We start from the raw sequence: 13422 nt of genomic DNA, 5'->3' as shown, positions 1-13422 counted from the left end.
TGCCTATGTAGATATTCCATTAACAATATCTACACTGGATTTCTGATCAATTTGATGTTATTTTAATGAACAAAAAAATTAGCTGTTCTTTTAAAAACAAAGACAATTCTAAGTGACCCCAAACTTTTGAACTGTAGTGTATATTTGTCGTCACTGGCCTACCCTATAATGTCAAAATGTAATTATGTTTTTCGAAATTGTTAAAAATTAATTCAAAATGAAAAGCTGAAATGTCTCGAGTCAATAAGTATTTAACTTTTAGTTTTTTATGGCAAGCCTAAATAAGTTCAGGAGTAAAAATGTCACATAACAAGTTGCATGGACTCACTCAGTGTGCAATAATAGTGGATAAAGGTCCGGAAGTTATTCTGAAAAGTACTTTCTCATGACTAAATGCTGCATTCTAAACAACTGGAAACTCGTAAATCTCCGAATACAGAGCATTCTAAACAACTGGAAACTTGTAAATCTCTGACTTCAGTGCGTTCAAGACAACTGGGAACTCGTAAATCTCTGACTTCAGTGCATTCAAGACAACTGGGAACTCATAAATCTCCAACTTCAATGCGTTCAAGACAACTGGGAACTAGGAAATTTCCGACTCCAGTGCATTCAAGACAACTGGGAACTCGTAAATCTCCGTCTTCAGTGCTTTCAAGACAACTGGGAACTCGTAAATCTCCGACTTCAGTGCGTTCAAAACAACTGGGATGATGACCTAGCTAGCCAGTTACCAGCTAACACCAGACACAGATGAAAAGGAAAACATAAGTATATTGGCTATAGATTAATAGGGTAAACATAATTATATGTGCTGTCAACCTGCAGTCAAATTTTAGCACCAGTAGAGTAGCTAGTATCTGGCTATATAAACCACACCCATCTGCAAACATGCCAATCACCAATGTTGGTTACAAGGCAGTAATTATTTAAATTAGGTAAGAGAATATCATGTTACTATTGTTAAGGTGATGTCACCTTAGTCATGAATCCAAGTGTTTGACATAAGGGACAAGTAACTTTATGACTTTATCAACGTAAGAAGCAACAGTCATTTATCATACTTTGGTCTGGTTTCCTTCGAATACTTTCATGAAAAACATGATTTTTAATGGACTACATCTTCTCTGTGCAACACACATACAATCATCTTACTATTTACTTACTATGACTGATGTGGTTGTCCCACCTAGCCATCTGAAGGCGAATGCACTAACTGTGACTGTGGATAAGAGCGTCTGCTAAATGACTCAAATGGAAATCTTTAAAAGGTTCCTCAGTCGAGCAGTGCATTTCAAACACAGAATCAACCACAATGCCTATAGCAAAGGAGGGCACATTTTGGAAGATTTTTTTTATTTTTAGAAATAAGATAAGAGTATCCCTTTGAGCATGGTGAAGTTATCAATACACCCAGTCACTACAAAGACACAGGTGTCCTTCCTAACTCAGTTGCCGGAGAGGAAGGAAACTACTCAGAGATTTCACCATGACCATTTGGTGACTTTAAAACAGTTTCATGTTCATGTTCATAAGGAAATCAGTCCATTTAAATAAATTCATTAGGCCCTAATTTATGGATTTCACATGACTGGGAATACAGATATGCATCTCTAGGTCACATATACCTTAAAAAAGGTAGGGGCATGAGTTCTCATCTATATTATTCATAGCTGTCTGTTTCCCACCATAGACCGATGCTGGCACTAAGACCACACTCAACCAACTCTGTAAGGCCATAAGCAAACAAGAAAATGCTCATCCAGAAGTGGTGCTCCTAGTGACCGGGGACTTTAATGCAGGCAAGCGTAAATCAGTTTTAACACATTTTTACCAGCATGTCACATGTGCAACCTTTACTCCACACACAGAGATGCATACAAAGCTCTCCCCCCTGTCCTCCATTTGGAAAATCTGACCATAATTCAATTCTCCTGAATATTGCTTATGGAAACCCTAGACCCACTTCAATTCGCATACCGCCCCAACAGATGCACAGATGATGCAATCTCAATCGCACTCCCACTGCCTTTTCACACCTGGACAAAAGAAACACCTATGTGAGAATGCTACTCATTGACTACAGCTCAGCGTTCAGCACCATAGTGTCCACGAAGTGCATCACTAAAATAAGGAACCTGGGACTAAACACCTCCCTCTGCAACTGGATCCTGAACTTCCTGACGGGCCGCCCCCAGGTGGTAAGGGTAGGCAACAGCAATTCTACCACGCTGATCCTGAACACTGGGGGCCCTCAGGGGTGTGCACTTGCCGAACACGACTCCAACACCATCATTAAGTTTTCTGAAGACACAACAGTGGTAGGCCTGATCACCAACAACGATGAGACAGGGAGGAGGTCAAGGAACTGGCAGTGTGGTGCCAGGACAACAATATCTCCCTCAATGTGAGCAAGACAAAGGAGCTGATCATGGACTACAGGAAAAGGCGGGCTGAAGAGGCCCCCATTAACATCAACAGGGCTGTAATGGAGCGGGTCAAGAGTTTTAAGTTCCTTGATGTCCACATAAACAATCTATCATGGTCCAAACACACCAAGACAGTCGTGAAGAGGGCACAACAAAACCTTATCCCCCTCAGGAGACTTGTCATGGATCCCCAGATCCTCAAAAAGTTCTACAACTGCACCATCGATAGCATCCGGACCGGTTGCATCACTGTCTAGTATGGCAACTGCTCGGCATCTGACCATAAGGAGCTACAGAGGGTAGTGCGTACGGCCCAGTACATCACTGGGGCCAAGCTTCCTGCAATCCAGGACCTATATAATAGGCGGTGTCAGAGGAATGTCCATGACATTTTCAGAGACTTCAGTCACCCAAGTAGTAGACTGTTTTCTCTGCTACCACATGGCAAGCAGTACCAGAGCGCCAAGTCTAGGACCAAAAGGTTCCTTACAAGCCATAAGACTGCTGAACAATTAATCAAATGGCCACCGGACTATTACATTCCTCCCCATTTGTTCTGTACACTGCTGCTACTCACTGTTTATTATATATGCATAGTCACTTCACCCCTACCTACATGTATAAATTACCTCTAACCTGTACACTGACCCGGTACCCCCTGTATATAGTCTCGTTATTGTTATGTTATTGTGTTACTTTTTATAAATTTTGACTTTATTTGATAAATCATTTCTTAACTCTTCTTGAACTGCACTGTTGGTTAAGGGCTTGTCAGTAAGAATTTCACGGTAAGGTCTGCACTTGTTGTATTTCGGCGCATGTGACAAATAAAGTTTGATTTGATAAGGAAATCAGTCAATTTAAATAAATTCATTAGGCCCTTCATTAGGCCCTAATTTAATTTATCTCTTGTGACAGATTTTTTTTAAATGGTAAAAAAAATGGTAGAGATGTGGATCAGAAAACCACTCAGTATCTAGTGTACCCAACAATTGCCTTATGCAGCATGACATGTCCTTCACATAGAGTTGATCAGGCTGTTGATTGTGGCCTGTGGAATGTTTTCCCATTGGCTATGAGAAGTTACTGGAAATTGGCGCTAACTGGAGCACGTTGATCCAGAGCATCCCAAACATGCTCAATTTGTGACGTCTGGTGTGTATGCAGGCCATGGAATATCGACATCCACGTCATCAGCGTCCGGGGAACAGTGGGTTAACTGCCTTGCTCATTGGTAGAACGACAGATTTTTACCTTGTCAGCTCGGGAATTCGATCCAGCAGTACGTGAGGGCTGGGCTCCCCGCTTGTGCCATCAAACCCCTTCAACTTATCCAGAACGCTGCAGCCCGCCTGGTCTTCAAACTTGACAAATTCTCCCATGTCACTCTGCTCCTCTGCACACTTCACTGGCTTCCAGTCGAAGCTCGCATCCACTACTAGACCATGGTGCTTCCCTACGGAACAGCAAGAGTTCCTGCTCCTCCCTACCTTCAGGCTCTGCTCAAACCCTACACCCCAACCTGCGCACTCTGTTCTGCCGCCTCTGGTCTTCTCTGTCCTAGCACCCCAATGGTGGAACCAGCTTCCCCCTGAAGCTAGGGCAGCAGAGTCCATGCCCATCTTCTGAAAACCTCTTACCTCTTCAAAGAGTATCTTAAATAATACCACAGCACCCCCCACACCAAAAAAAGCCTTTTGTGAAAATTCACACTTCACTCTTTCCCTCTTACTAGTTGTGACTTTGCTGATAGCTACATTACTTAAAACCTTTTGTGACTAGGGGGCAGTATTTTCATTTTTGGAAAAATAACGTTCCCGTAGTAAACAGAATATTTTGTCAGGATAAGATGCTAGAATATGCATATAATTGACAGCTTAGGATAGAAAACACTCTAAAGTTTCCAAAACTGTAAAGATATTGTCTGTGAGTATAACAGAACTGGTGTTGCAGGCGAAAGCCTGAGAAAAAATCCAATCCGGAAGTGCCTCATGTTTTGAAAGCGCTGCGTTCCAATGCGTCCCTATTGAGCAGTGAATGGGCTATCAACCAGATTACTTTTTCTCCGTATTCCCCAAGGTGTCTACAGCATTGTGACGTAGTTTTACGCATTTATGTTGAAGAATACCCGTAGGGGGCTACATTGCGCAAGTGGTCACCTGATGCTCCCAGAGTGATTCTTGCGTAAAATACAGAGGTAGCCATTATTCCAATCGGTCCTACTGAAAAACGAATTGTCCCGGTGGATATATTATCGAATAGATATTTGAAAAACACCTTGAGGATTGATTATAAACAACGGTTGCCATGTTTCTGTTGATATTATGGAGCTAATTTGGAATATTTTTTGGAGTTTTCGTGACTGCAGTTTCCGGGCGATTTCTCAGCCAAACGTGAAGAACAAACGGAGCTATTTCGCCTACAAAAATAATATTTTTGGAAAAAATAAACATTTGCTATCTAACTGCGAGTCTCGTGAGTGAAAACATCCGAAGCTCATCAAAGGTAAACGATATCATTTGATTGCTTTTCTGATTTCCGTGACCAAGTTACCTGCTGCTAGCTGGACAAAATGCTATGCTAGGCTATCGATACATTTACACAAATGCTTGTCTAGCTTTGGCTGTAAAGCATATTTTGAAAATCTGAGATGACAGGGTGATTAACAAAAGGCTAAGCTGTGTCTCAATATATTTCACTTGTGATTTTCGTGAATAGGAATATTTTCTATTAATATTTATGTCCGTTGCGTTATGCTAATTAGTGTCAGTCAATGATTACGCTCCCTCATGCGGGATGGGGAGTCACTAGAGGTTATTAATTTAGGAAACATTTACTTACTCTGACTGATATGATTGTCATACCTAGCTAAGATTAATGCACTAACTGTAAATCACTCCGGATAAGAGCATCTGCTAAATTACTATAATGTAAAGTAGCAGCCTCCAAGTTGGAAAGAACATATGCAATGGATTACGGTCATTGTAGTTAATTACCACATTTTTTGTGCTGAACTAGGTTAAATATTTGGTCAATGAAAACTACAAACTCCCTTCAGCCTAGAGTCCCACATTGACTTGATTGCTCTCCTGAATGATTTGATTTCTCTCCAGAGAAAATGCACATTGGGAAAAAAAAAGAACTAAATGGGAATCCCCCCCAACGAAAAGACTGTTTGGTTAATCACTCAGCACTATTACACTTTTTTTTGCCTTTACCTCCCTCTCACCTCATTTGCTCACATTGTATATAGACGTATTATTGACTGTATGTTTGTTTTACTCCATGTGCAACTCTGTGTCGTTGTATGTGTCGAACTGCTTTGCTTTGTCTTGGCCAGGTCGCAGTTGTAAATGAGAACTTGTCCTCAACTTGCCTACCTGGTTAAATAAAGGTGAAATAAAATAAATAAATACGTTAAGGTATTTATTAGTTGACTAGTCCTGAGCCATGACTGTTGTGTAGGAGTCTACAGCCATGTCGCAGGCAGGGCAACTACAACTAATGTTAGCTAGATCGGATGACACAGTCAATAACACTAGCTAGGTTAGCTAGTTAGGTCATTGGGATTACGAAATTGTAAAGGAAGCAAAACGTGATGTGATTTTACCAACTTTATAGTTACTGATAGTTACCCTCAATAACACACAGGCACGTCAGCTAAATGATTGAACACAACATTTTACGTGATTGACCACACTCCCGCACAGTAGGTGGCCGCATGCACAAATGTGTGAGTTTAACGGGATATTTTCTAAATAAAGGCTGACCAGTATTGCCAATTTAGCAACTTTATCGCTAGCTATATTTAGCGAGTTTTAGACCCCTTCAGTGACTTATTGGTAAAAGATTGTGACACCAAGGGTTTCATTCTATAGCATTTAATAGCATTCGGCGACTTTATCCCACTCAATTCTGAAGCGAGCGGGAGAGGTTAGAGTACCGGCCAGAGTATATCGACTGGTGAACGTACTAATATTAACAAGCTAACTAGCGACTGTTAGCCAGCCGGCTAGCTACTGTTAGCCGTTTCACCTTTGATTGTGCCCTTTTCCGGTAGTATTATCATAGTAATCTACATGAAGTGTGTTCTCTGCTAAATGCGGTAGCGGACTAAACTCCACGGCGAAGGAAGTTTCTGATGAACTTCCTCCTTTACCTCATAGCTAGCCGGCTATCTACTGCTAGCCGGCTATCTACTGTTAGCTACAGTTAGCCAGCCGGCTAGCTACAGTTAGCCGGCTAGCTACAGTTAGCCGGCTAGCTACAGTTAGCCGGCTAGCTACAGTTAGCCGGCTAGCTATGAGGTAAAGGAGGAAGTTCATCAGAAACTTCCTTCGCCGTGGAGTTTAGTCCGCTACCGCATTTAGCAGAGAACACACTTCATGTAACGGTAACTAAAACAATCATGGTTAACGTTTACCTCAAACTTCAATGCTGTTGCAGTTGATTTATTGGTTTCGTGTAGTGCCAATGTGAAGAATACAGTTTTAAGTGCAATTGTTATTTAAACGTTTCATATTTATTATTACAATTGTACTCCGTGCTCCTCCATCGACACGGTTGCCAAGTTGTGCAACATTGAACTTTTTCAGGTGAAATAACAAGGAAAGATGGTGGATAGATAAGACAGTTTCCTCAGGCCATTTACCGTTCCAAAAATGGCCGCTGTTCCTGTCTGTGTAAGTGGGCGTTTCCTCTCTCGCGAGAGCATACGTTTTCCTGCGTGAGCTCAAAGGTTCCTCCATAATATCTGGAATGTTCACGCGAGAGAAGGAACAGCGGGAACAAAATTGACTATTTAGTCAAAAAAAAATGAAAAATTGATAAAAAAAAAAGCTTTTGGTTTTTAATTTAAGGTTAGAGTCAGGCATAAGGTTAGCAGTGTGGTTAAGGTTTAGGATTAAAATCACATTTTTAAAGAAGATCAATTGTAGAAATGTGCGTTTATGACTTTGTGGCTGTGGTAACTAGTGACAACCAGGTAAAACTCAGATAAGTTGCCCGGATGTCACGTATCCTACACTCGTAACAACCTAATCATAAGCCACACATAGCAAATAAGCCAAAAAATATTTTGTTAACCAAATTCGACACTATCATTGACATCTATAAAAAAAAAAAAACTGTCCGTGCTGCCAGGGACACTTGGGACGTCCATCCTACCCCAGTGAAGTTTAAATGTAACATGGTAAGAGGTATGAGTTAGTTTAGAGTAGCGGCGTCACAAGTATTCCGGATAGAACTGACCATACAAAAACTCCTCGCATGGTGAGCAAACAAAACGCTTCCTGCAGGAGAAGACCTATTTTAGGCAGAGTTGTTCCTCTCGCTTCGCCTCTCGCTACGAACTAAATCCAACCCGCCAGCCCCGGTTCCCTTAAAAAGAAAAGATAACAAAATATGAGACCAGTGCTTACCATTTTTGTAATTTGTTATAGGCTGCTTTTAAGGACACGTAAATGTGGCTATTTTGGCCAACATCCATCCTTTATTGATGGGGGGAACAGAGGGTTAAATACACAACACTTAATGAGGGAAATGAGAACCAGGTGTGTAGGAAAACAAGACAAAACAACAAAACAACAAATGGCTAGAAGACCAGTGGCGCCGACCGCCGAATGCCGCCCGAACAAGGAGAGAAAGTCGTGACAGCCCTATAAAAAACACTCACAAAATTTGAGTTTGCTATTCACAAGAAGCATTGACTGATGTGAACCATGCCTCGAACAAAAGAGATCTCAGAAGACCTAAGATTAAGAATTGTTGGCTTGCATAAAGCTGGAAAGGGTTACAAAAGTATCTCTAAAAGCCTTGAGGTTCATCAGTCCACAGTAAGACTGTCTATAAATGGAGAAAGTTCAGCACTGTTGGTACTCTCCCTAGGAGTGGCCATCCTGCAAAGATGACTGCAAAAGCACAGAGCAGAATGCTCAATGAGGTTGAGAAGAATACTATAGTGTAAGCTAAAGATTTACAGAAATCTCTGGAATATGCTAACATCTCTGTTGACGAGAGTACGATACGGTAAAACACTAAACAAGAATGGTGTTCATGGGAGGACACCACGGGAGCCGCCACTGTTGTCCAAAAAAAACATTGCTGGACGTCTGAAGTTTGAAAAAGTACACCTGGATGTTCCACAGGCAAAATATTCTGTGGACAGATGAAACTACAGTTGAGTTGTTTGGAAGGAACACACAAACCTATGTGTGGAGAAAAAAAGGCACAGCACACCAACATCAAAACCTCATCACAACTGTTAAGTATGCTGGAGGGAGCATCATGGTTTGGGGCTGCTTTGCTGCCTCAGGGCCTGGACAGCTTGCTATCATCGCCGGAAAAATAATTTCGCAAGTTTATCAAGTCATTTTGCAGGAGAATATAGGCTATCTGTCCGCCAATTGAAGCTCAACAGAAGTTGGGTGATGCCACAGGACAATGACACAAAACACAGAAGTAAATCAACAACAGAATGGATTCCACAGAAGAAAATACGTCTTCTGGCCCAGTCCTGACCTCAACACAATTGAGATACTGTGGCATGACCTCAAGTGAGCAGTTCACACCAGACATCCCAAGAATATTGTTGAACTCAAACAGTTTTGTAAAGAGGAATGGTCCAATATTCTTCCTGACCGTTGCGCTAGTCTGATCCACAACCACAGAAAATGTTTGGTTGAGGTTATTGCTGCCAAAGGAGGGTCAACCAGTTATTAAATCCAAGGGTTCACATGCTTTTCCCACCCTGCACTGTGAATGTTTACACGGTGTGTTCAATAAAGACATGAAAACGTATAATTGTTTATGTGTTGTTAGTTTAAGCCAACTGCGTTTGTCTATTGGTGTGACTTAGATGAAGATCAGATCAAATTTTATGGCTAATTTATGCAGAAATCCAGATATTTCCAAAGGGTTCACATTTCTATAACCATTTAATATTATCCTCGTATCGTTACCAGACCAATGTCCAACAGCAAATGTAAACAAATGCTGTTTCACCTTCGATTGTGCCCTTTTCCGGTAGTATTATCATAGTAATCTGTTGCATTAAGTTAGTAAAAATATAAACCTGTTCGTTTAACAGATCTAGCACCATCAAAAAGTTGGTGCTGTCTCATCAGCGCAATAGTCAAAACTAAGCTGCAATCCACTTTAATGACTGGAGGACTGTTCCACGTAATGGAAACTGTCACGCCCTGATCTGTTTCACCTGTCTTTGTGATTGTCTCCACCCACTTCTAGGTGTCTCCTGTTTTCCCCATTAGTCCCCGGTGTATTTATCCCTGTGTTTGCTGTCTCTCTGTGCCAGTTCGTCTTGTTTTGCCAAGTCAACCAGCGTTTCTCCTAGCTCTTATTTTTCCCAGTCTCTGTTTTTTCGTAGCCCTCCTGGTTTTGACAGTTGCCTGTCCTGATGCTGAATCCGCCTGCCTGACCACTCTGCCTTGACCTGGTCCTGTTTGGACTCTGACCTGGTTTATGAACTCTCGCTTGTCCCCGACCTGCCTCTTTTCGTATAATAAATATCGGACCACAACCATCTGCCTCCTGTGTCTGCATTTGGGTCTCGCCTTGTGCCCTTATTTGAAACAGATTATAATTATAAGAATATAAGAATTTAAGAATACTTTAACTTCCTTTGGTACCTAAACTACTATACAACCAACAACAGTAATCAGAAATTACCAAAGAACATTTCCGATTCAACTATTTAGACCTCTACTGCAAATGTCCCATTGCATCCCTTACAGCCCGAAATAGCCCAGCGAGCACGACTAACTCTTCTATTCCTACCAGTAGGAAAATAATATAACCCATTCTCAAACAACGTTCTGCGGTTAACTCTATCGTAAGGTTAAAAAACAAACTTGGCAACTTTCTCTTCTCTTTCGGCTTCACGCTTACGAAATGTCCAAGACTTTAAAAAGTAACTAAATTTATAAAAATACATCAGTCAATCCATAAGAAGCTCCGTGGGCACGTCACGAGAATTTTCAATCCCAATGATAATAACTAACAATTATTAAAGCTTAGATTAATTCCCAAGGTTTGTAAGACCCGGGGTTTAATGATAATTAGGCAAAGGCAGCTTATGCAAAAGGTTCGTACAGTTTCTTCACGAGAACGTTCTAAAGTCTGCAATACAAAGACATACCATTTTATAACTCACTGCCTACTAACGCACATACCTCCACACAAACAGTAGATAGTCTAACGCACATACCTCCACACAAACAGTAGATAGTCTAACGCACATACCTCCAGACAAACAGTAGATAGCCTACGCACATACCTCCAGACAAACAGTAGATAGCCTACGCACATACCTCCAGACAAACAGTAGATAGCCTACGCACATACCTCCAGACAAACAGTAGATAGCCTACGCACATACCTCCAGACAAACAGTAGATAGCCTACGCACATACCTCCACACAAACAGTAGATAACCTACACACATACCTCCACACAAACAGTAGATAGCCTACGCACATACCTCCAGACAAACAGTAGATAGCCTACGCACATACCTCCACACAAACAGTAGATAGCCTACGCACATACCTCCAGACAAACCTCCAGACAAACAGTAGATAGCCTACGCACATACCTCCACACAAACAGTAGATAACCTACACACATACCTCCAGACAAACAGTAGATAGCCTACGCACATACCTCCAGACAAACAGTAGATAGCCTACGCACATAACTCCACACAAACAGTAGATAACCTACCCACATACCTCCAGACAAACAGTAGATAGCCTACGCACATACCTCCAGACAAACAGTAGATAGCCTACGCACATACCTCCAGACAAACAGTAGATAGCCTACGCACATACCTCCAGACAAACAGTAGATAGCCTACGCACATACCTCTAGACAAACAGTAGATAGCCTACACACATACCTCCAGACAAACAGTAGATAGCCTACTCACATACCTCCAGACAAACAGTAGATAGCCTACCCACATACCTCCAGACAAACAGTAGATAGCCTACGCACATACCTCCACACAAACAGTAGATAGCCTACGCACATACATACACAGGAACAGTAGGTAGAATGTATCCTTTCCCATGGTTCTCACCACTGTTCATCATTACCAAACTGGCAGTGCCATCCCCTCGAGATTAGAGGAACCTTGAAAGGACTCCCTGTCCTATCGTAAGTTTCTCAGAGTTCTAGTTCATACACAGTTGAATTGTTCTCGGTATCTTCTTAGTCACACACATTTCTCTCCCTCACATGTCTCTACCGAACCTTATTGGACTTACGTTTAGTACTTTACGTTCATTATACATGCTACATAAACTAATAATCAATAATAGTTACGTTTCAGGGTGGAATTCTTTAATCATTACCTTTAAGCATATAAATTGCCTTATCAGCACAATACTACAGCCATTTACTACCCAAAACTTCAGTTCATTGCAGTTGTATCCTGCATTAAGTAATACCCATGTTTTGATATCAATTATGATCATGGTCAGAGCTCTATCGCAATTACCTATCCGCTATTATTAGAATGAATTAGATGTAGGTAACTGTCCAATATTTGATTCAGTTATTTAAATATGACTCCATTCTCAATACATTATTCCAGTAGGCAATTGAGGCAAGAGACAACGTATTACATTGAAATCGCCTCACTATTTATTTTGAATGAATTCACTTTTCATTTTGAACTAAGCAAGCTGTTAAAACGTTCCGTTTACGTCTCAAACAAACACTATCTGTCCAGGCAAAGCATACCAATACTTGAATTACAATCAGAAACCCATATTTTAGTAAATATCATAGGCCAAATGCTATTAAAATGATGAAGAAATCCTGCAAAACACCCAATTAGAATGGTTTATAGTCTTAAGATCTGGCACATAATAACGACCCAATTCCCAGAAAAGAGCCCTATAAGTCCACAGAGATTCTCACATGTGTCTCCGCAGAGATTCTCACATGAGCAAAAGGAATAGATTAGTAGCCAACAAGTTAAATCGACATTCATTGACTTAAAACCAGATCTTGCGCCTTGTAATAAAAGCAAATGATCTTTTCTCAAGCGGCATATTTAAATTATTTTACTACATCACAATAGCTTCATCATTAGTTTGATGGAAACCCTAGATTTACGATGTTATAAGTTACGTCGTGATTCCATCTTAATTTAAAAAGGTTTATTTAATAAATCAGTGAGAATGGTCCAGATCTAGGATCAAGGTGGAGAAGACAGTGAGAATGGTCCAGCTCCAGGGAGAGACAGGATCAAGGTAGGGAAGACAGTGAGAATGGTCCAGCTCCAGGAAGAGACAGGATCAAGGTGGAGAAGACAGTGAGAATGGTCCAGCTCCAGGGAGAGACAGGATCAAGGTGGAGAAGACAGTGAGAATGGTCCAGCTCCAGGAAGAGACAGGATCAAGGTGGAGAAGACAGTGAGAATGGTCCAGCTCCAGGGAGAGACAGGATCAAGGTAGAGAAGACAGTGAGAATGGTCCAGCTCCAGGAAGAGACAGGATCAAGGTGGAGAAGACAGTGAGAATGGTCCAGCTCCAGGGAGAGACAGGATCAAGGTAGAGAAGACAGTGAGGGTGGTCCAGCTCCAGGACGAGACAGGATCAAGGTAGAGAAGACAGTGAGGGTGGTCCAGCTCCAGGGAGAGACAGGATCAAGGTGAAGAAGACAGTGAGGGTGGTCCAGCTCCAGGGAGAGACAGGATCAAGGTGGAGAAGACAGTGAGAGTGGTCCAGCTCCAGGGAGAGACAGGATCAAGGTAGAGAAGACAGTGAGAATGGTCCAGCTCCAGGGAGAGACAGGATCAAGGGAGATTAAGGTTAAGAGTTTGGAGCAGTTACTGTGCCAACAGAAATTGTATTTGAATTCCATAATTTAGCATTTCTTTATTATATATATTTTTAATGTGTGTACTTTTAACCTCCTTTTCTCCCCCATTTCCTGATATCCACTTGGTAGTTACAGTCTTGTC

The sequence above is a fragment of the Oncorhynchus clarkii genome, chromosome 2 (assembly GCF_045791955.1).
Source record: "Oncorhynchus clarkii lewisi isolate Uvic-CL-2024 chromosome 2, UVic_Ocla_1.0, whole genome shotgun sequence".
Taxonomy (NCBI): Eukaryota; Metazoa; Chordata; class Actinopteri; order Salmoniformes; family Salmonidae; genus Oncorhynchus; species Oncorhynchus clarkii.
This window is presented reverse-complemented; position numbering follows the sequence as displayed.